The sequence below is a fragment of the Otolemur garnettii genome, unplaced genomic scaffold (genome assembly GCF_000181295.1).
Source record: "Otolemur garnettii isolate 467f Iridium unplaced genomic scaffold, OtoGar3 scaffold00060, whole genome shotgun sequence".
Classification (NCBI taxonomy): domain Eukaryota; kingdom Metazoa; phylum Chordata; class Mammalia; order Primates; family Galagidae; genus Otolemur; species Otolemur garnettii.
In genome coordinates this window covers 4,045,633-4,068,359 of record NW_003852455.1, presented here as the reverse complement: position 1 = coordinate 4,068,359, position 22,727 = coordinate 4,045,633, and the positions used below count along the sequence as shown (strand labels likewise).

At 38.5% G+C, this 22,727-nt stretch overlaps 1 pseudogene across 1 annotated transcript; it reads right to left on the bottom strand.

Annotated features, from left to right (window-relative positions):
- Positions 1-8,141: 8,141 nt before the first annotated feature.
- On the bottom strand, positions 8,142-9,262 carry LOC100950114 (annotated as a pseudogene). Its single transcript, XR_153874.2, has one exon. The product of XR_153874.2 is annotated as a glutamine synthetase pseudogene (transcript).
- Positions 9,263-22,727: the final 13,465 nt, after the last annotated feature.

Sequence of the window (22,727 nt, the reverse complement as noted above, 5' to 3'; positions counted from 1 at the left end):
CTACAGCAAACCTACAGCCAATATTATATTGAATAGAGTAAAATTGACAGCATTTCCACTCAGATCAGGAACCAGGCAAGGTTGCCCACTGTCTCCACTGCTTTTTAACATTGTAATGGAAGTCTTAGCCATTGTGATCAGGCAAGAGAAGGCGATCAAGAGTATCCACATAGGGTCAGAAGAGATCAAACTTTCACTCTTTGCAGATTAGTAGTGCCAAAGAAGATGAAATATTTGGGTGTTCATCTAACAAAGGATGTGAAAGATCTCTATAAGGAGAACTATGAAACTCTGAGAAAAGAAAATGCTAAAGATGTTAACAAATGGAAAAACATACCATACTCATGGCTGGAAAGAATCAACATTGTTAAAATGTCCATACTACCCAAAGCAATACACAATTTTAGTGCAATCCTTATTTAAGCACCATTGTCATACTTTAAAGACCTTGATATAATAATACTTCATTTTATATGGAATCAGAAAAAAAAGCCTCTATTGGCCAAGACATTACTCAGAAATAAAAACAAATCAGGAGGAATCACCCTACCAGATTTCAGGCTATACTATAAATCTATAGTGATCAAAATAGCATGGTACTGGCACAGAAATAGAGAGGTAGATGTATGGAACAGAATAGAGAACCAAGAGATGAACCCAGCTACCTACTGTCATTTGACCTTTGATAAGCCTATCAAAAACATTCAGCGGGGGAAAGACTCCCTATTTAACAAATGGTGCTGGGTGAACTGGCTGATGACTTGTAAAAGACTGAAAGTGGAACCACACCTTTCACCATTAACAAAATCAATTCTCGCTGGATAAAAGATTTAAACTTAAGACACGGAACTATAAAAATACTAGAAGACAGTGCAGGGAAAACGCTTGAGGAAATTGACCTGGGAGAATGTTTTATAAGGAGGATCCCCGGGCAATTGAAGCAACACCAAAAATACATTACTGGGACCTGATCAAACTAAAAATCTTCTGAACAGCCAAGAGCACAGTACTTAAAGCAAGCAGACAGCCCTCAGAATGGGAGAAGATATTTTCAGGGTATGTCGCTGACAAAGGTTTGATAACAAGAATCCACAAAGAACTCAAACATATTAGCAAGAAGAGAACAAGTGATCCTGTCTTATTGTGGCCAAGACATTTGTATACAAACTTCTCTGAAGAAGATAGGCACATGGCCAACAGACACATGAAAAAATGGTCATCATCTTTAATCATCAGAGAAATGCAAATCAAAACCACTTTAAGATATCATCTAACTCCAGTAAGATTAGCCCACATCACAAATTCCCCAAATCATAAACGTTGGCATGGACGTGGAGAGAAGGGAACACTTCTGCAGTGCTGGTGGGATTACAAGCTAATATGTTCCTTTTTTCCTTCTGAAGAGTAGTTTGGAGATCACTTAGGGATCTAAAAATAGACCTACCATTCGATTCTGCAACTCCTCTATGAGGTTTACATCCAGAGGACCAAAAATCACTTTATAACAAAAGTATCCACATTTTTTCCCCAGATATGTATATGGCAGTAGGAATTTGTTAAAGCTGTGAGTTTTCAGGTCATGACAATATAATTAATATTACTTGCATCAAGTGTCAGCAGGATAGGAAATATTGTCTGTATATTCTCATTTCACATATACAAATATTTTTATTATAAACAATCTCTAATGATGAAAAAGATTATCTTTATTCCCCCTTTTTTTCCCTAGGGGAGAATATGTCCCAGGGCTATACCACAGGGAAGTTATAAGTACATAGTTTACATTTTTTGTCATTTTATATTTTGTCCTTGAGACTAAGCCATGCACAACACCTCCTGGTTTCTCTGCTGCTGAGAGAGATTGCTTAGACTCACACAATCCTGCAAGTGTAATGGGGTTGATTATATTTATAAAGATGTGATAATGTGCCACAGGGAATGGTGCCACAATCTGTCAATAAAGGAGACAGAGCAGATTTTTTAAATTCTGAACTGAGTGCCAGGAGATGCCGGAGAACAGCTTTGGAGGTAGGAGATTTATTTGTAGAGGCATGAAAGGCCAGTCTCTGTCAATCATGAAAAATGACATTAGCCATTCTGTTTTTTATTTTTTTTAATTTCAGGTAAATGTTATTTTTTTATTGAAAAACAATTTGTTGAGAAATAACTTACATACTATACATTTCACACATTTTAAAGTATATACCTCAAGAAATTTTAATGTATTTAGGGTTGTATAATGATCCCCAAATCTAATTTTGGTATATTACTAGCACACTAAAAAGAAACTTCATGCCCTATTACTGTTATACCCCCAATTTTGTTATATTACTAGCACCCTAAAAAGAAACTTCATGCCCTATTACTGTCTCACTCTAGCCTCAGGTAACCACTAATTTACTTTCTGTCTTTGTTTTTTCTTGATATTTCTATAAATTAAATCATATAATATCTAATTTTGTATCTGGCTTGTTTCATTAATATTTCTGAAGTTCATCAATATTTTACTACTTTGTCCCCTTCTATTGCTGAGTAATATTCATGGATATACCACATTTTGTTTGTTTGTTCATCAGGTGATGGACATTTGGGTTGTTTCCATTTTTTCTGGTTAGTGAGAACAATGTCATCATGAACACCCGTGCATGTATAAGTCTTTGTGTGACACCAAGATATTCCTGACCTGATAATTAAAGAATTAAGATGTGAAGCTAAGTTTGCCCTTTGTTTGATTGTTATATAATATATTTGAGGAAAATCCGTGTATACAGATCCATGTAACATCACTCACTTGCATCCTGTTTGCAAAAGTAAAAAGAATAAATTACCAGCAGTGAGACAGGAAATGGGGAGCAAGCCATTGGGGGCAGCTATGGGAGTCTGCCAGGCACACGAGCCTCATTTGTCAAGTGTGACGTTGAAAGAAAAGATCAAGACAGGACCATTCAGTCACTAACTTGGCTTGGCTCATTTCTGAAGGATTTGTCTCTGCCTGGATGAGATACATTTTCAGCAGACCTGCAAGGGGAATGCTTTGGTCCTAGGGTTTTTCTTTGTTTCATTCAAAGGCAGGTTTAAGAGCTACATTTTTTCATTTTCTGTGAGGAAGAAGCTGAGATTCTATCCTCCTCCTTTTACAGATATTATAGGAGATTTCTCTCTCAGCCTTCCACCCACTCTAATATAGAGAGGGTCAAGGAACTGAGCATTATATCACCAGTTTTTTTTTTTTTTTCCCGGTACCCATGACTTGGGGTTTTATTATTAACTTCAATAGGTAAAGAGAATGGAAAACAAACAATGCAACACAGGCAGTGGTAACGTTTTCTCAGAATGTGTAACTTTACAATGGTAGTTATTCCCCTGCTCTGTAATGAAATACAGTAGAACCTCCATACACTGATCACCTCCTTACACTAACCACTTCTTCCTTAAGTTGACCTCATCCTAATTTTCATAGACCGTACACACACCACATTGTATGTATCAGTATAGTAGGCCTAGCTCCGTATGTTGACCACCTCTGTATGCTCACCAGTTTATTACTATCCCAGAGATGGTCAGCTTACAGAGGTTGTATAGAGATTGCCTTTTCTGTCCTATTCTGAAATATTCCTGGCAGCTCAGGCAGTTTCTCTTTCTTAAAATGGCCTGTGTTCGCTCATCCTTAACTTTTTCCCCCAAGAGTGGAGCCTTTCCCTCTCCTCCCATTGTCCTTTCAGCCCTTCCTTTTTAATAATCTCTCTTTTGAGCACTCAAGACTGAAGAAGATAGATGTAAGGCAGATGTGTGTCTTAGTCTGAGACTTTTCAGCTCAACTGGATGATTAGGATCTCAGATGAACCCCAATCCTTTGGGTTCATTGTTTGTCCTGCCCATCCTGCTGCCTCTCCAGTAAAGGCAGGAAAAATCAGAGGGTTAATTGCTGACTGCAATCCAAACATCTTTGATTACCCAATTGTCAGCTTCTATTTTGAACACTGCCAGACATTACAGATTTTTTTTTTAAAACAATGACTGTTAAAGCCTAGACTTTCTCTCTGAAGTTCTTTATTAAGAAGGCTTTGGGGGAAAACTGATTACAGCCCTGGCTATACTCCAACTGCCTGTTGATTCTTCTCTATTCTCCATGGTCATTTTAAATAAAACACACAGATCAGAGATTTATCTTGGCTTTAGAAGGGCAGCATCCTGCAAATTTTCCAGAATGTTTATTCAAAACAATATTCTTAATAGGGATAGAGAATCTTGTTAGTTAAGAATGTTTGGCATGGCAGATTAAATTTCTTTTAAATGCAAACCAAAACTATAGTGAGAAATATTAAAATAATATTACTTTAGTATAATCCAAGGACATTGGCAGAGAGGTTTTGTGTTTATTCCTCTTTTTTTTCTTGTTGATTTAATAGGAGTTATTTCAGTTCTTTTGTCGGTCAGATCTAGGGTTGAATCGTAGCTCTACTTAGTTACTACATAGCCTTTCTAAGATTCCAACATTAATACCTGGGGTGACCCAGGTGACCCGGTGTCCCAGGTTTCTCATTATTGAGGGGTTTCCTCAGGATGAACAGGAGATTTTCAGCACTGAAAGTGGGAGCCCCAAGCAAGCATGGACAAGGTGATTCCCCTTGTAAAAACATGTGGGATTAAATAATACACGTCTGAATATTGTTGAGGATTCTGAGCCAGTATTAGGAAGCACAGTAAAAAGACATTTTAAATAAATTAGAACTATTTTTATTCAATTACTTTGATAGTATGTCTAATTGTTTTTTCCTCCACCTGACGTCTTGGCTTCAGGTGGTGAATCAAATCTTCCAGAAAACTAGAATCAAGTTGGTATGAATTTTCTTAAATGAAAAAAAAAATTAAATGAACTCTATACCTAATAAAAAATAACTTTCCAGTCTCTTCTCCCAGCTCCTGGAAACCACCATTCTAGTTTTTTTTCTCTATGAATTTCACATAAGGTACTTCATGTATGGAATTGTATAGTATTTACCTTTTTGTGACTTATTTCATTTTGCAAAGAAGGCTTATCCATGTTATAGTATGGGCTGGATTTTTTTTTCTTTTTAAGGTTGACTAATATTTTGTTATATGTATATATTGTATTTTTTTTATCCATTCTTTCATTGATAGGCACTTAGGTGGTTCCCATCTTTTAGCTCTTGTGAATGATACTGCTATGACCATGGGTATATGAATATCCCTCCAAGACCCTGCTTTTAATTGTTTAGAGTATAGACCCAGAAATGGAATTTCTGGAAGGATTAGTAGTTCCTAATCTTTAAGTCAGATGCAAATAACCTCAGGATCTTGTTGAGACACAGATTCTTATTCAGCAGGTCTGGAATGGAGTCTGAGATTTTGTATTTCTGACAAGCTCTGAGATGCTGTCAATGCTGCCAGTGGGAAGATCATACTTTGAGATACAAGGTTACAGAAAAAAGTACAAGTATCTTGGAGGTGAAGATACCTGGGTTATATACGGTCCTGACTCTGCCAATAACTATAAATATGACCATGGAGAAGTCACCTGAACACTTTGGGCACATTACCTTATTTAAAAATGGGGAGGTTGGGCCAGATGACTTATAAGGCCATTTTCTCCTCTAATATTCTGCATTATCATGTCTGCCTAGGATAAGTTTTATTTTCTTTTACATACTTGCAATAAAATACATGGAAGATAATAACTCCTATGTTGCAGAACTGGAAGGATTGCTGGTAAATCTGGAAAGCCATAAAAATCAGATCAATAATTATAAATTATCAGACTAATGAAAAAATAAGACTAAAGAGTCTTGCATCGAAAGTGGGGCCTTCTCTGTCAGTTCATGTTTATGATAGTGTTTGTTGACCTCACCCTGGGCTGCTGCTACAGCTGTTTCTATTTAAAAGAAGAGGACACAGAGTAATTTCATGGTGAACTACAGAGAAAAAACTTTCATCTGAAGCCACATTAAAAGGACAGTGCTTCTAGTTACACATAATTTCTGATTCAAGGACCAGCAAGGTGAAGAAAAATGAACTGAAGACGAGCAATGTTTTGTGGTAAATGGTTTGCAATCAGGTGGGAGAGGGGACACACTGATTTGTAGTATTTGTCAATGTGTAAATCATTCCACACATCCACTTTTCATCTGTCACAGTGACACCAATTGGTTAACAAAATTTCTGGAATTTTAACCATCAGCTTTCATGAGCTAGCATAAAACTGCTCTAGCACACTATTGAGAAGTAAGTTTCCTATAACTGGCTTATCAGTATTAGAAGAAATGACTTTAATAATTATGTCTTTCCCACTAATTCACTGGTTCTCATCTCTGGCTGAGTATTAATATAGTCAGGGTAATATTTAGAAAACAGTAATGGTCAGGTCCCATCCCAACTCAATTTAAATCAGAAATTCTGGGGTAGAGGCACAGTCAAAAATCTCCCTCACAGGTTTTAATGTGCAACCAGAAATAAAAGCAACAATGTAACATTTTCACTATTTCTAAGTGATCTGATTACATTCACTATTTGAGTTTTTTCCTTTCTGCTAAGAGAGCATTAGCAGAGTTAAGGGGTAAAACTTGTAGAAGTGAATGATGCTTTCTCAGTCTATAAACTTTGCTTGAGATAAGGGGATTTCACAGCCACTTAGAAATACTAATGTTTTGATTAAGCCACAGCTGATCACGTGTCTGATGAGACTGTAGGTCTAAGGCTAAGCAACTAAAAGGATAAGGTAAGAAACGTAGAAACTGATGAGTCTGGTGGCAGCCAAACTATCCTCAATCTTACTCTTTTTTTCTTTCAGGATGAAGGTAGGTTTTTTATTATAAAAGAAAAAAATAACTCCTCAGCAACCTTAACAAAGGAAAAGAGTATTTTGCACTGGGAGAAGACAACAGGATATAAAATCACAAGTGTTTTTGCCACCAGCCCTGTCTCTGTCTCCACCAAGAGCGGAGGTGAAAGGACACAGCTGAAGCAAATAAGCAATTACATAAAATTACTTAGAAACCCTAAAGATTTGATTAAAATCTAAACTTCTATTTTGCACTTAAAAAAATTCTTTTTTAATATATCAAAAGGCCTGCTTTAGTGACATGCTATTCCCACCAGAAAATAACCCTAATATGTGTATATCCCCTCTGTCGGTAACATGCTCAAGTTGACCAGCCAACTCATTTCTAAACCCATGTGTGGACAAGTACACGCATCTTGCAAAACAGAGCCATGGCCATCAAGTGACTGCTAGTTAGCTGGCATCCACCTGTCAATTTACCAGGGCCCACTTCCTCCCGAGGATGGGCAGGGCAGAGACCCTGAAATGGTAATGAGAAATTAACCCCCAATTACCAACTTTCCAAGCACCACTTCCCCCATGTCCTCCTTGAAAGGAGATACTTCCCTTTCTTCACTTTGGCTCCCTGTGACCCAGATGGTTTTCACCTTTAGAAACACAATCCACACCCATATATAATTTTTTTGTTTTTACATTTAAATATAAAAACACTACTCTGCTTTTTGTTATAAAGGAGGACCAAGCAATAAGAACATTTTCTTCTTTTAAGGTAGGGATATCCATCAGTTTACTCTGAGCTCTTTGCTGAGGGGAGAGCATTTAGCCCCAAGCAAGGGAAGTGTGGCCTGAGACGAGGGCATTTCCCTCCCTGATCTCCAACCTCTATTTTCTCTAATTCCCACTTACAGTAGAATGTTGGTTATAATCTCTTCCAACTTTCCACCAAGGAAGTCCTAACCTAGAGTAAGCCAGGTCTTCCCCTTTCAGCTAACCTGAAGAAAAAATCCTCTCCCTCCAGCAGACAGGCTCTGCTGGGATAGCTATGCCTACTGGACAAGCTCACCCCATTAAGTGGAAGTAGTGGTTATGCCCCTCCCTGCCCCTAGCGCACTAGAAAGCTTTAGTGATAGGGGAAAAAAAAGAGGGTGGGTGCAAAGAGATTAAGAACTTGACCCCTCTATCTTGGCCAAAGAAAACAAGATTAACTGGGCATGAGGAATAAATAAAAAGACCTTGATATTCCACCGTTTTGAATTACAATGGGGATAACTGGGGAGAGGGGAGAAGATTTGAAGTGGGATGGAGAACCAGAAGAGGCTCAATAGCTGGAAGTCTAGCCCATTTAGTTTTTATACTGGAAGGGCTTGTTGCCAGTTTCATTGAGAAGACAGGTGCGGATGAGGGCTTCCATCACCGAGAAGGGGTCACAGTTGGCAGAGGGATGACGGTCTTCAAAGTAGCCCTTCTTCTTCTGGCCAACATTCCGGGGAATGTGCATGTTGGCACTACGGTTGGCTACACCAGCGGAAAAGTCGTTGATGTTGGAGGTTTTGTGGAATCCAGTTAGGCACTGGGCATTGTCCAGGCCCCCCTTGGGATCATAGGCATGAAGGTAGTACTGGTGCTGCTTGCTTAGTTTCTCAATGGCCTCCTCAATGTACTTCAGACCATTCTCCTCCCGCATGGCCTTGGTGCTGAAGTTGGTATGGCAGCCTGCATCATTCCAGTTCCCGGGAATGGGCTTGGGATCAAAGGTTGCTATCACCCCAAAGTCTTCACACACACGATGCAAGATGAAACAAGCCACCCAGAGATGATCTCCCATGCTGATTCCTTCACAGGATCCAATTTGGAATTCCCACTGGGCAGGCATGATGACCTCGGCATTAGTTCTGGCAAACCTGACTCCAGCTTATAAGCAGGCTCTGTAGTGAGCCTCCACAATATCCCTGCCATAGACTCTGTCTGCTTCCACACCACAGTAATAAGGACCCTGGTGCCCAGGGAAGCCATTGGCGGGCCAACCAAAGGGGTGCCCATCTGTCCCTATCGGTATGTATTCCTGCTCCATTCCAAACCAGGGGTGCTGGGTGCTCACCATGTCCATTATCTGCTTACAGGTGTGCCTCAAATTGGTCTCCGCAGGCTTTCGATTATACTTGAAAACTTCACAGAACACCAGCTTGTTGGGGTCCTTGCGGAAGGGGTCCCAGAACATGGCAGCAGGCATGAGATACATGTCACTGTTGGAGCCTTCAGACTGTAAAGTACTAGAGCCATCAAAATTCTACTCAGGTAACTCTTCTACACACTTGGGTTCACAGTCCAGGGTGCAGGTCTTACAGCGTACACCTTCTCTGGTACCATTGATCCAGATATACATGGCTTGGACTTTCTCGCCCTGAGGCAGCGCCATATATACCTGCTTGATGCCTTTAAGAGGGAACTTGCTGAGGTGGCCATGGTGGAAGATGTTCTGGTTGGTGAGAAGACAGGAGGGTGGTCAGGTTGTGAGAGCGAGGTGAAGAGTGGAGAGGAGGCCGATATGCTGTTCAAACACCCGACTCTTCTCCCATCCTCGACTCTGCCAATCTTACTCTTTGTAACTAGACCTGGCAGAACTTCACAGGGAGCAGGGAAATTGAGATTGAAGATGGAAGAGGTGGGAGGAAAAGAGGCTGTGAATAAAGAGGTTGAATTTAAAATCATAACTTTTACCCAGTGAGAACAGCCCACATCACAAAGTCCCAGAGCTGCACATGGTTGCACAGATGGAGACAGAAGGGAACCCTTTTACACTGTTGATAGGACTGCAAACTAATACAGCCTCTTTAGAAAGAAGTATGGAGACTCCTCCAAGAACTCAAAATAGACCTTCCATTTGATCCTGCAATCCCATTACTAGGTATCTACCCAGAAAAAAAAAAAAAAGATTATTTTATCATAAGGACATTTGCACTAGATTGTTTATTACAGTTCAATTTACAATCGTCAAGACGTGGAAACAACCTAAATGCCCATCAACCCAGGAATGGATTAACAAACTTTGGTATATGTATACCATGGCACTCTATGCAGCCATAATAAAAGATGAAAACCTTACATCTTTTGTATTAACCTGGATGAGCTGAAGCACATTCTTCTTAGTAAAGTATCAAAAGAATAAAAAAGCAAATATCCAATGTACTTAATACTACTATGAAGCCAGCAGACAATCTAACACATGCCCACATAAGAGAAAATCTCAATTCAATTCAAGATGGGAGGGAGGGAATTGGTGTGCTCCCACCTAATGGGCACAATGTAAATGTATATGGCACACCTCCTGGTTGGAGGACACAACTACAACAAGGACTTTACCTAACAAACGCAAATCATGTAACCTTATTGTAGTCTCATAGTAATCTGAAATTTTTTAAAAATTATAATTTTTAGAACACAATTGCATTCTGAAAATGATTCAATATGTGCTGGAGCAGAGTGTGTGGGCTGCTAAAGGAAAATAGAGTCAGAGGTCACTGTAGTAATAGAATCATCCAAGAACAGAGAATTATATGGAACAAATGATGCATGAGTGATGAGGAGTCACCCCTGAATGACAAAGGATAGGTGGGGGAAAGAAAAGGGCAAGAAAAAGAATAACAACATAACATGCAATATTTATCATACATCTGACAAGAGCTATGTATCTCAGAAGGTACTCTGTACACATGTATTTAATTCTCAACTCAATTTTATAAGGTAGTGACTATTATTGTTATTATTTCTAGTTTTTATTCAGAAGTTAGGGTTTGGAGAGTCTAATTTTTTTTTAAATTTCAGGTTAATGTGAGGGTATAAACAATAAGGTTACAATATTTTTGTGTATGTTGGGTATAGTCCCTCTCCTACTTATGTCCCACACCAAAAGGTATGCCAATACTCTTACATTGTGCTCATTAAGTGGGAGCACAAAAATCTCTTCCCTTAATCCCCTCTCTCCCCGCCAACATGAATTAAATTGAGATTTTCTGTTATGTGGGGATATATTAGATTGTCTACTGGCTTCATGTTAGTATTGAGTACATTGGATATTTGCTCTTCCATTCTTGTGATACTTTTGCTAAGAAGAATGTGCTTCAACTCCATTCAGGTTAATACAAAAGATGTAAAGTCTTCATCTTTTATTGTGGCTACATAGTGTTCCATGGTATACATATACTACAGCTTTATAATCCATTCCTGGCTTGATGGGCATTTAGGTTGTTTCCACATCTTGGCAATTGTAAATTGGGCTACAATAAACAATATCATGCAAATGACCTCTCATTATGATAAAAATGATTTTTTTTTCTTCTGGGTAGATGCCTAGTAATGGGATTGCAGGATCAAATGGAAGGTCTACTTTGAGGATTCTCCATACTTCTTTCCAAAGAGGCTGCATTAGTTTATAGTTCCACCAACAGTGTAAAAGGGTTCTTGTCTCTCTATGTCTGTGCCAGCATCTACAACTTTGGGACTTTGTGATGTGGGCCATTCTCACTAGTGTTAGGTAATGTCATGGGGTGGTTTTGATTTGCATTTCTCTGATGATTAGGGACGATGAGCATTTTTCGTATGTTTGTTAGCCATTCATCTGTCTTCCTCAGAGAAGGTTCTGTTCATGTCACTTGCCTAGCGATAGATGGGATTGTTTGTTCTTTTTTTGTTGATCAATTTGAGTTTTCTGTAGATTCTAGTTATCAACCCTCTGTCAGATTCATAATATGCAAATATATTTTCCCATTCTGAAAGTTATCTATTTGCCTTAATTGTTGTGTCCTTACCTGCACAGAATCTTTTCAGTTTAATTAAGTCCCATTTGTTTATTTTTGTTGTTGTTGCAATTTCCACCAAAGTCTTCTTAAATTCTTTCTCCATTCTGATATCATTAGGAGTTTTTCCCAAACTTTCTTCTAGGATTCTTATTGTTACATATCTTAGATTTAAATCTTTTATCTAATCATCTTGAGTTGATTTTTGTAAGTGGTGAGAAGTGGGGGTCTAGTTTCAGTCTTTTACATGTATTTATCCAGTTCTCTCAGCACTATTTATTGAATAGGGATTATTTTTCCCACTGTATGTTTTGCTTTGGTTTATCAAAGATCAGATGGCTATAAAAGACTGATTTCATCTCTTGGTCTTCTATTCTGCTCCATAGATATGTACATATCTATTTTTGTGCCAATACCATGCTATTTTGATTACTTTAGACTTGTAATATAACCAAAGTCTGGTAGAGTGATATGTGTGGCTTTGTTTTTATTACTGAGAGTTGCCTTGGCTTTATAGGGGTTTTTCTTGCTTCCTTACAAAATGAAGAACTACATTTTCCCAATTATTCTAAGTATGATGTTGGTTTTTTACTGCAGATTGCACTGAATCTGTATAGTATAGGCATTTTAACAATGCTGATTCTTCCCAGCCAAGAGCAAGGTATGTTCTTCCATTTGTAATGATGTTAGCTATTTCTCTTAACGTTTTATAGTTCTTTTTGTAGAGATCCTTCACTTCTTTTGTTAAGTATATTCCTAGGTATTTAATTTTCCTTTGAAGCTACTAAGAAGGGAATTGTCTTTGATTAGCTTCTCATCTTGGCTGTTATTGGGGTTTACAAAGGCTACTAATTTGTGGACATTGATTTTATACCCTTAGACATTATTGTATTTTTTGATCACTTCCAAGAGTCTTGTGGTTGAGTCTCTGGGGTTCTCTAAGTATAAGATCGTATCATTAGCAAAGAGTGATGACCTCGTCTGCCCCCATTTGGATGCCCTTTGTATCCTTCTCTTGCCTGATTGCATTTGTTAGACCTTCTATATTGAATAATAGTGGCAATAGTGAACATCCTTGTCTGGCTCCAGTTCTAAATGGAAAAGCTTTTAATTTTACTCCTTTCAGTATAATGTTACCTGTGGGTTTGTCATAGATGGTTTCAATCAGTTTAAGAAATGTGGCACCTATGCCTATATTCTTAAATGTTCTTATTAGAAAAGGATGCTGAATTTTATAAAATGCTTTTTCTACATCTTTTGAGAGGTTCATATCGTCCTTGCTTTTGCTTCAATTGATATGGTGAATTACATTTATGGATTTACATATGTTAAGCAGCCTTGCATCCCTTAGATGAAGCCTACTTGACTGTCATGTATAATTTTTTTAATGTGTAGCTGTGATCTATTGCCTAAGATTTTACTATTTTTGCATCTATATTCATTAGTGAAATTGTTCTGAAGTTCTCCTTTTTGCTGTTTTTTTTCCCCTGGTTTTGGTATCAGGGTGATATTTGCTTCATAGAATGTGTTGGAGAAGATTCCTTCCTTCTCAATGTTTTGGAATATTTGTGCAAAATGGATATAAGCACTTCTTTGAAGGTTTGATAGAATTTTGGTGTGAAGCCATCTGGTCCAGAATAATTTTTTGTTGGAAGATTTTTTACTGTTTCTTCAATCTCAGTGCTTGATATTGGTCTGTTCAAGAGATCTATTGCTTCTTGGTTAAGTATAGGGAGAGGGTGTGATTCAGGTATTGGTTAATTTCCTCCACATTGTTAAATTTGTGGACATAGAGTTTCTTGTAGTAGTCAGAGATAATCTCTTGCATCTCTGTGGTACTGGTTGGTATTTCCACTTTTTTGTTTCTGATTGAAGTTATTAGAGATGTTACTTTTCTGTTACTAGTTAATCTGACCAAAGGTTTATGAATTTTATTTACTTTTTCAGATAACCAACTTTTTGTTTCATTAATTTTCAGAATGACTCTTTTATTTTCAATTCTCTTTATTTCTGATTTAATTTTGGTTACTTCTTTTCTTCTTCTAGGTTTGGGATTGGATTGCTCTTCCTTTTCCATTTCTTTAAGATGATTCAGGTTGTTCATGTGCTTTCTGGATTTTCAGATGTAGGCATCTAATGCATTACATTTCCCTATTAGGACTGTTTTTGTAGTATTACATAGGTTTGGTAGCTTATAGTTTCATTTTTGTTATGTTTGAGAAATTTAATAATTTCTTCTTTTATTTATTTATTTATTTTTGACCCAACTGTCATTAGCATAAAGTTGTTTAATTTCCATGCCTTTGTATGGGGATGACAGTTTTGTTGGAGTTGAGTTCCACCTTTATCACCTTGTGGTCTGAGAAGATACAACATATAATTTCAATTCTTTTGATTTTGTTGAGGTTTTATTTGTGTCCTAGGATAGTCTATTTTGGAGAATGTTCCACAGGCTGACAAGAAGAATGTACATATTCCTTAGCTTTGAGATGGTGCATTCTGTATATGTCTATTAAGACTATTTGTTCTACAGTTACATTTAAGTCACTTGTATGTTTGTTTAGTTTCTGATTAGAGTGTCTCTCTAGTTCTCTCAGAGAGGTATTAATGTCCACAGCTATTATGGTGTTATAGTATATCATACTTCTCAGACCATTTCATAACTCTTCTAGCATTTAAGTTGGATGCATAAATATTTAGAATTGAAATGTCCTCTTGTTGCATTGTTCACATGACCAGAATGAAGTGACCATCTTTATATTTCTTAACATTAGTTCCTTTAAATCCACTAGTATGTGAAAATAAGATAGTGACCCCTTGTTTTTTCTGATTTTCATTTGTCTGAAATATTGTTTTCCCATCCTTCCTTCACCCTTTGTCCTTCAAGGCTTGGTGTGTTTCCTGGAGACAGCATATGGATGCCTTGTGTTTTTTAGTCCAATCACCCAGTCTGTACGTTTTCAGTGGGGAATTCAAGCCATTAGTATTTCTTAAGAGAATTGATAAGTGTGGTGGAATTCTATTCAACTTATTTTGTGAAAGTATGTTGGTTAGTTTCATCCTTGTGTCATTGTGAAAGGTAGGTTTTGTCCTTTATTTTCTGGGTATTTATTTTACTGGTGGTCCATTGAGATGGTCAGTGTGGAGAATAGGTCTAAGTATTTCCTGTAGAGCTGGTCTTGTGCTGAATTTCGTCAATCTTTGCAGCTCAGCAAAAGATTTGATTTCACCAGGATATAGAATTCTGGGATGAAATTGTTTTAGTCAAGATGGTTAAAGGTAGATGACCATTCTCTTCTGGCATGGAAAGTTTCAGCTGAAAAGTCTACCTTCACCCTGTAAGTCAATTGGCACTTACTCCTGACTACTTACAGAATTTTCTCTTTCATCTTGACTTTGGATAGGTTTATTGCTATATATCTTGGAGATACTCTGTTCATGTTGAGACAAGCCTGGGTTTGATAACCCCCAAAAAGGAGTGTCTCAGAATCTTTGATGATGGTTGGGATATTTTCACTTATGATATCCTCCAGTAGAGACTGTATTCCTTTGGGATGTTCCTCTTCCCTTTAGGAAATCTATATAATTTATATGTTTGAATGCTTTGTGAAGTCTTGTAATTCTTTGAGTGAATGTTTTGCTTTCTCTCTCTTCTTTTCCTTATTTAACTACCTGAGTTAGCTCAGGAGCTGTATCCTCAGGTTCTGAGATTCTTTTCTTTCTCTGTGATTTAATATGTTATTGATTCTTTTCTACTGCATATTTAAGTTTCCTAATTGACTCCTTCAGTTATTTAACATCTGCCATATCCTACATTATTCTTATCTTTCATCCATTTTTGATTCTGTTTTTCCACTTTCTTATTAATTCCCTTTTATTTCCCTTTTCATCCATACTTTAAATTCTCCTTATGTAATTTCCAATAAATCTTTATAGGTGGAATTCTCTGTGGTGGCTACCTCATGATCCTTGGAGCAGTTGCTTTGTTCTGGGTTTTCTTGTTGTGGGAATTTTTCTGCTGGTTCCTCCTCATCTATGTTTTCTTCTTGTTTACTTCCTTCCCCTACTTTTTTCTTTCACTGCCTCCTTCACTTTAAATTACTTTGTCTCTGAGCTTAGGTATTTAAGTGGCCTTTAGGTTTAAGACCAAAAGGAAGAGAATGATAAAGAGAAAGAAGGGATAGAGAAAGAAAAAGATACAGAAAAAAAAAAAAAGAAGGGGAGAGAAAAAAAAGAGCTGAAGAAAAGAAGAGAAGGACAAAAAGAGGGAAAGAGAGGGACAGGAGAACTGGTGGTGTTTGGCAGTGTTCTTTGACTCACACCCACAACCCCAGGGCTTTGAAGGGCCAGGCTGGGTGCATCCTTCTAGTCAGGCTCTCCTTACCAGCCTGGCAAAACAAGGCTCCACCTCTACTAAATATAGAAAGAAATCAGTACAGTGGGGACCTACCAACACCATCTTTCCAAAAGCCAAAGCTAGAAGGACACCTTAGACTGTGAGCTCATGGCCTCCTTGAGCCAGACTAATGCTGTGACCTTCCAGCCAGACCAATATCTCCCAGCCCTCAAAGAAAAAAAATATTGTTAAAGAAAATAAAAAAATACAGTTATACAAACTGAAGGAAAAAAGGGATATATTAGTTGTTGTATGAGAAATTATGTGGATAACATGAGAAAAGTAGAAAAATCTCTATCAAAGGAGAGAAAAAAGGTGCTTTGGTGTTAGGAGATGGAGAACATGCATGCTGTTTTCACTGTATAATATTGGGGACTAGAAGCCACTCTTTAGTTTCAGAGGAAACCTGGACCTGTTCTCCAGACCTACTTGCTTCCAGTGAGGGTCTGGAGACAGCACTCAGTTCCTGTGGGATTAAGATTTCAAAGCTCTCACCAGATCTCTCAGGTGGCACATCTTGACCTTTCAAACAATGACTTCTGATAACAAAGCAGTTTTCCCAGGAGAGGGGTTGCTCAACTCACCCCATGGAGGGCTACCCGAGCTCAGTAGGTACGCCAGAGCGAGCCATGCACTAAGACCCTGTGGACTGTTTCTTTCCTGCCGCTTTCACACAATAGTGACCTGCCTGTAGCCAAGCCTATGGGAGCTTCCCCACCCCCCCAGCACTCATTCACAGCCTCCAGACATTACTCAAATTCCTTTGCTAATCCAAGCCCATCAAAGACAATCCAGGGAGCAGTCCAGTCCAAAAACAAAAACTGCAAGGTAGCCCTTTCCCACCTCCAGTCCTCCACAGGAGGGCCACCAGCCGACCTCTGCCCATACCCCAGCACTTGTTCTCTGTGCTGGTCCTCCTATGCTCCGGACTTCCTTGTGGCTCCTGGAATCTCCAACTGCTTCACTGTGTCCTATAGCAATGTTTCTGGGTAGGTTCCCTCAGCCAGAGGTGACCAAAATCCTCTGTCCCCTGTCTCACCAAGAGCTGCTGGCAAGAAGATGTCTGCAGTCCACAATCCTGTTCTGCCCTGAGGCTAAATATCTTACCCAAACATGCAGTATGTGCTGTGATTGTGAAAACTGTAACTAGTTTTCAAAATCAATTCTCCTGACTCCACAATCCATTATTTTAACCTCTATACTACTTTTGTTTGTTGAATATCTGCCATATACTTGCCATTGTGCTAGATGCATCATACCCTTGAGTTCCTACAAAACCTCTGACATTTTGTTACACTTATTTCATAGAATAATAAGACAATAGTTAAGTGACTTCCTATAGCTAAAAGTAGGTAGAAATAGCAATGACAGTATTCAAATTTAAGTATGGCTCCTAAGACAATGCTAAATCCCAAAAGCCCTAATAATAAAGTTCTTAAGGATTTGAGGAAATGCATAAAGGTTAGTAGATGATTGTGAAAATGGGAAAATATCAGGTAGCAAGGTAGTATAATTTTCAAACAGAGGGACCAGGATATGGCCATGGCAGGATAACTGCTGTCAAATTTTCCCATTTCCTGCAAACAATTATAAAACTGGAGAAAAAAAAAAAAAAGAAATGAAGCAGCTGTTTTCAGGCATTTGATTCCGGAAAGTGGGGCAACACAAGGAAGGAGTACCACATTTGCCCTGGCTCTTTAGCTAGAGATAGTTTTCTGATGGTTGAACAAGGAGGTGGAGCCAAAGCAAGTGAAAATAGTCCTGCTGAGCTGAGGAGGCAGAGGTCAGATTTTGGTGCTGTTGAAATGGCTGGGACTATGGGGGAGAGAGAGAGCAAGAGAGACAGAGACAGAGGGATAGATAAAGGAAGGAGGGAAATACACTGGACCCTATCAAAATTACAAACTTACCAAATGACGTTATTAAGAAAACGAAAAGATAAAACTTGGCTGGAAGAAATGATTTGATATATACATATATATAAATATATGTAAATATTGTATATTTTCCTTATATATGACAAAAAACTTGCCATGGTGCTAGGTGCACCACACCCTTGAATTTCCACAAAATCCAGTATGTAAGGAATTTCTATAATTCAATAAAAATACAAGTAATTCAATAAAAATATCTAAAATCATGTTCTCACTTATAAATGGGAGCTAAATGATGAGTATATACAGGCATAAAGTAAAATAATAGACACTGGAAAGTAAGAAATGGGGAGGGTAGAACGAGAGTTAGGGAATCTAAAAATTACCTTTTGGCTGCAATATACACTGTTCTAGTGATGAGCATACTAGAAGCCTGACTTAATCACTATATAATTCATCCATGTAACAAAAATCATTTATACCCCCTAAATCTATTGAAATAATAATAATAATAGTAACAAATGTGTACAAGCGTTGAAAAAATACCTTTTAAAAGAAAATATACAAATTGCCAATAAACACATGAAAAAAGGTGGTTTATGCCTGTAATCCCAGAATTTTGGGAGGCCGAGGTGGGTGGATTGTCTGAGCTCACAGGTTCAAGACCAGCTTGAGCCAGAGAGACCCCATCTAATAGCCTGGCACTGTGGGAGGCTAAGGCAAGAAATCAGCTTGAGCCAGAGAGAGACCCCATCTCTAAAAATAGCCTGGCTACTCGGGAGGCTGGGCAAGAGAATCTCTAAAGCCCAAAAGTTTGAGGTTGCTGTGAGCTGTGATGCTACAGCACTCTAAAGGGCAACAAAGTGAGACTTGTCTCAAAAAAAAAAAAGAGAGAGAAAGAAATAAAAAATGATCAGTATCATTAGTTATGAAAAAAATAAATTAAAATTGGAATGAAATATCTTTTCACTCTCCCAGGATTGGCTAAAATAAAATGTTTGATAACATCAGGTATTGGTGAGAATGTGGAGGATAGAAGAGCCATACATTACTGATGGGAGTTGAAATTGTGCAGCTAATTGGAAAACAGTTTTCTAATTTCTTTAAGAGTTAGGTCTGCACCTGCCATATGATCTTCATTTATGTTAAAAAATGCATGTAGGAAGTATATTTCTTTTATAATAATGAAAATACCAACTCAAATGCCCATCCACAGGTGAATGAACAAATGCTGGTACATTTATACAATGGAATGGTATTCAGCAAAAAGAAGGAATAAACTATACATATACCCCACAACCTGGATAAATCTCAAGAATATATTGAACCAAAAAAGCTCAACACAAAAGGACACATGTTTAAGTTGTATGATTCCAGAGGTAATTGACACACAAACATCAATTATCGTTCCATGAAACCATCACCATAAACAGGATGATGAACACTTAGAAGATCCCCCAGCGTTTCCTTGTACCCTTTTGTAATTTCTTCCTCTTGGCAAAGCCTAACCCATCACTTTTCCTCAGACAGTTACCAGTCATTATGTCATTATGGATTAGTTAGCATGCTTTAGAATTTTATCTGAATGGAATTATGCAATATGTACTATCTACTGTTTTTTGACTGGCTTCTTTAGAGCATAATAATTATTTTAAGATTTATCCATGTCACTGCATGCATGAATAAATTTGTTTCTTTTGATTGCGGTTGTGTGGATACACCATCACTTGTCCATTCACCTGTTTCCTCACATGTTCAGTACTCAGCTGAAAGCTCCCAGGATACTCTCCAAACATCTCTAGAGTTATATTATTCTATATCCCTCTCCTCTCTAACACTGTTTCCTGGACTCTAGCCCAATGATCTCCCTAGGATCCCAGCGGAGGGAGTGCATGGGGCTCCACCCAGGTTCCCTGATCTGGGCTGTAGCCTAGGAACAGTTTGCAGGCAATCGCAGGGCCCATTTGATTTATTTTTATGTTCAGGAATCACTTTCCTTGGTTATCTGATGTTCAGTTCCTTGAACATCATTTGTGTGTGTGTATTTTTTTTTTTCAGAAGGGAGTACAAACTGGTTTTTGTAATTTCATTTTGGCTAGCATCTGATCTTAATATGCATTAGATCAGAATTAAATTTTTTCTAACTTTGCATGTGGGTCTTTGTTGTGGGTCAACAAAACAACAGATCTTTCATTACCGGGATTCCTCAATGCCTTACAGTTTTGTTGAAATTCACATTGCTGTTCAAGCCTTGGGTCTGGTCTGGGTATCTATTGTGTTTGTGACGGCATGGAAGCTCTGTGCTATAACTCCTTATATGTTGCTTGTAAAAGGTCATGCTTTCTGCTTTTTGTCTAGCACACTTCCTGGTATACTCAAACAACACTGGACAGGAATATAGCCCCAAGTTCTAGTTCCGGTGCTGTCTTTGATAAACTGATCTTGGCCAATTTCCTTTGCCTCACTCAGTCTTAAATTTTCCATTTACAACATGGTTTGGGGCAGGTAGAGTAATTACCCTTCAAGAACCAAGGTCTTTTACCTCTAATTTGTGTCACGTCTCAATCATTTTGATGCAGTTTGTGAAAAATGAGGGTTCCAGTCATCTCTGTTGTCTTTTCTAAGCCAAGGCTGAGAGTTTTTTTGAAGAACTCAGAGTGATCCAATCCATCTTTGTTTCCTCTACTCACTTCTGCTGTCTGCAAGGAATTGTGGTTTATGGCAGCTTTTACTTCCATGATCCTCCAGGGACAGAAACAGGCGAGGCCAGAGTTAGCAGAAAGAATCTCTTTTGTAGCCTGCTTCATTGACAATGACTGGCTCTCCATTTGTCTTTGTCAAAAGAGCCAATCAGCAGACTCAAAGTCCTGGGCTCCTTCACATTCTTTCTTGGCTGATCAGTGATTCATAGAGTCCATTAAAATGCCTGGATGACCAAGAGCTCAATTTTCCCAGACGAAGCCTGCTTGGCAGGGAAGAGGCTATTCCTCCCCCTTAACAGCCACTGAAGAGTCAGCATTTGTGGCTTTAGGGGAAGTACACGTTGGCACATTATATTAACCTCTTTGGCACTGCCTGGCCGCCTGGCCCAGCAGCTGGCCAGCCAGTGTCAGGGTTTATGACTGCTCAGGCATTGATGAGTGACCATGCTGACGGTGCAGATCTACTTAGGAGAGGGGGCTTATTACTTCCAGGCTCTTTGGAACAGGCAAGAGCTATTTATTGAGAGCCTTTCCCCACAGGGCAGAAGTCTGGGCAATTATATGCTTCCCTTTTCCAATATGTAGTTAGAAATACAGTGAGGTGATTTCTAAAATATGAAGGTTATAAACTTATATATCAGTGGGGTTTCAGGTTTTCCAGTTTTCTAAACAGTGAAACTGAAAGCTGTATAATGGGTTCGGTAATGGGTCTCACAATGAACTCAGGAATGGGACTGTGCTTCATAACCTGCGGAATTCCCCTGGAAGAGGTTAGTGTTATTGTCCATTCCCTGATTTTCTGTTTTCCCGAGTTTCTGATTCTGTTAAGGAAAATGTTTTTCATGGGTTTCTTAGTTGCCTGGGGTCTGACCCAATCCCACTCTTGATTTTCCCCCTTACTCCTGCATTTCTACCCCTTTCACCTCGTGGATTCTGCACCAGCCTCCACTTCCTTCTCGCCACTTTGACAACTCCATCCACTGTACAGTGTGAGAACCCTGGACTGAAGCTTTCTTCTTGCTTTCACCTGCCTCTGGGTCTGAGAACACAGAATTCAGATCTGCGACTGCTGACGTATCACAGGTACCTTCTAGTCATGTCCCCAACAATAATGCCACTGACAATGACAACAGCTGCTACTAACTGAGCACCTGACATGGACCAGATCTGTGTGTTCACTCCCTTTAAACCTCAAAACAACACTGGGAGGACGGTACTCTTATTGTAACTGCTGCATAAACGGGGAATGGTGGGGGGAACTCAGGGAAGTTAAAACTCTTCCTGCAGGACCAAGAGTGAGTAACAGAGACAGAATCCCAATCATAGTCCATTAGTCTCTAGAACCGACTAGATTTTTTACAATACCAAAATTGTATTGGAGGCAGACACTTTGTATCTCACGAATTACTAGGCAAATATCCACCTTTGGTGAATGAGAGCAGGCCGGGGAGAGGGAAAAATGACTTACAGTAGAAATATCTTCACAATGAAGGCAAACCTATTTTCTGAGCACAGATAAGTAGGCACAAGTAGGAATTTCTTATCGTTAGTAAGATAGGCTTGCACTTTTTAACTTATTTTCAGTGTAGTTCTTACCAGTTTAAAGCTGAAATTAACCTTAATAGAATGTTCCTAGATTCTGTGAGGTAGATGCTATAAAAGGAAGTTTCAAACGTATAAAGCAGCATATAATAAAAGTATAATAAAGATAAATGCACACAATTACATTAGAAGACTAGTGTATATGGGACAATTAACATTAAGGAATAATATTTCAGTCATTTAGCAGAAGGAACAGAAAGATTTGAATGAAGGAAATCAAGAGCTATAGGCATATTTTCATCATTTACATAAAAATTACCACACGGCTTGGCCCAGGCACTTAAAAATCATGACCTGAGAGTGACATGCTGTTTTCTATTCAATAATTCAAGTAGACTTTAACCTCCTGTCTAGATTTTGCTATATGAAGTGTCTCAGAAATATGCTATTAATAACTAGAGCAAGGGCAATGATAATGAAATCTACATAACCATATTTTGATGACACTTTTCACAAAGGCATTTTTGTTTTCTTACAAGAGTGATTATTCAGATTATTTTGGGATAGGTCAAACTCTCTTGACAAAAGGGCTTTCAGAGGTGAGCCCCTCAGTGGGGAAGT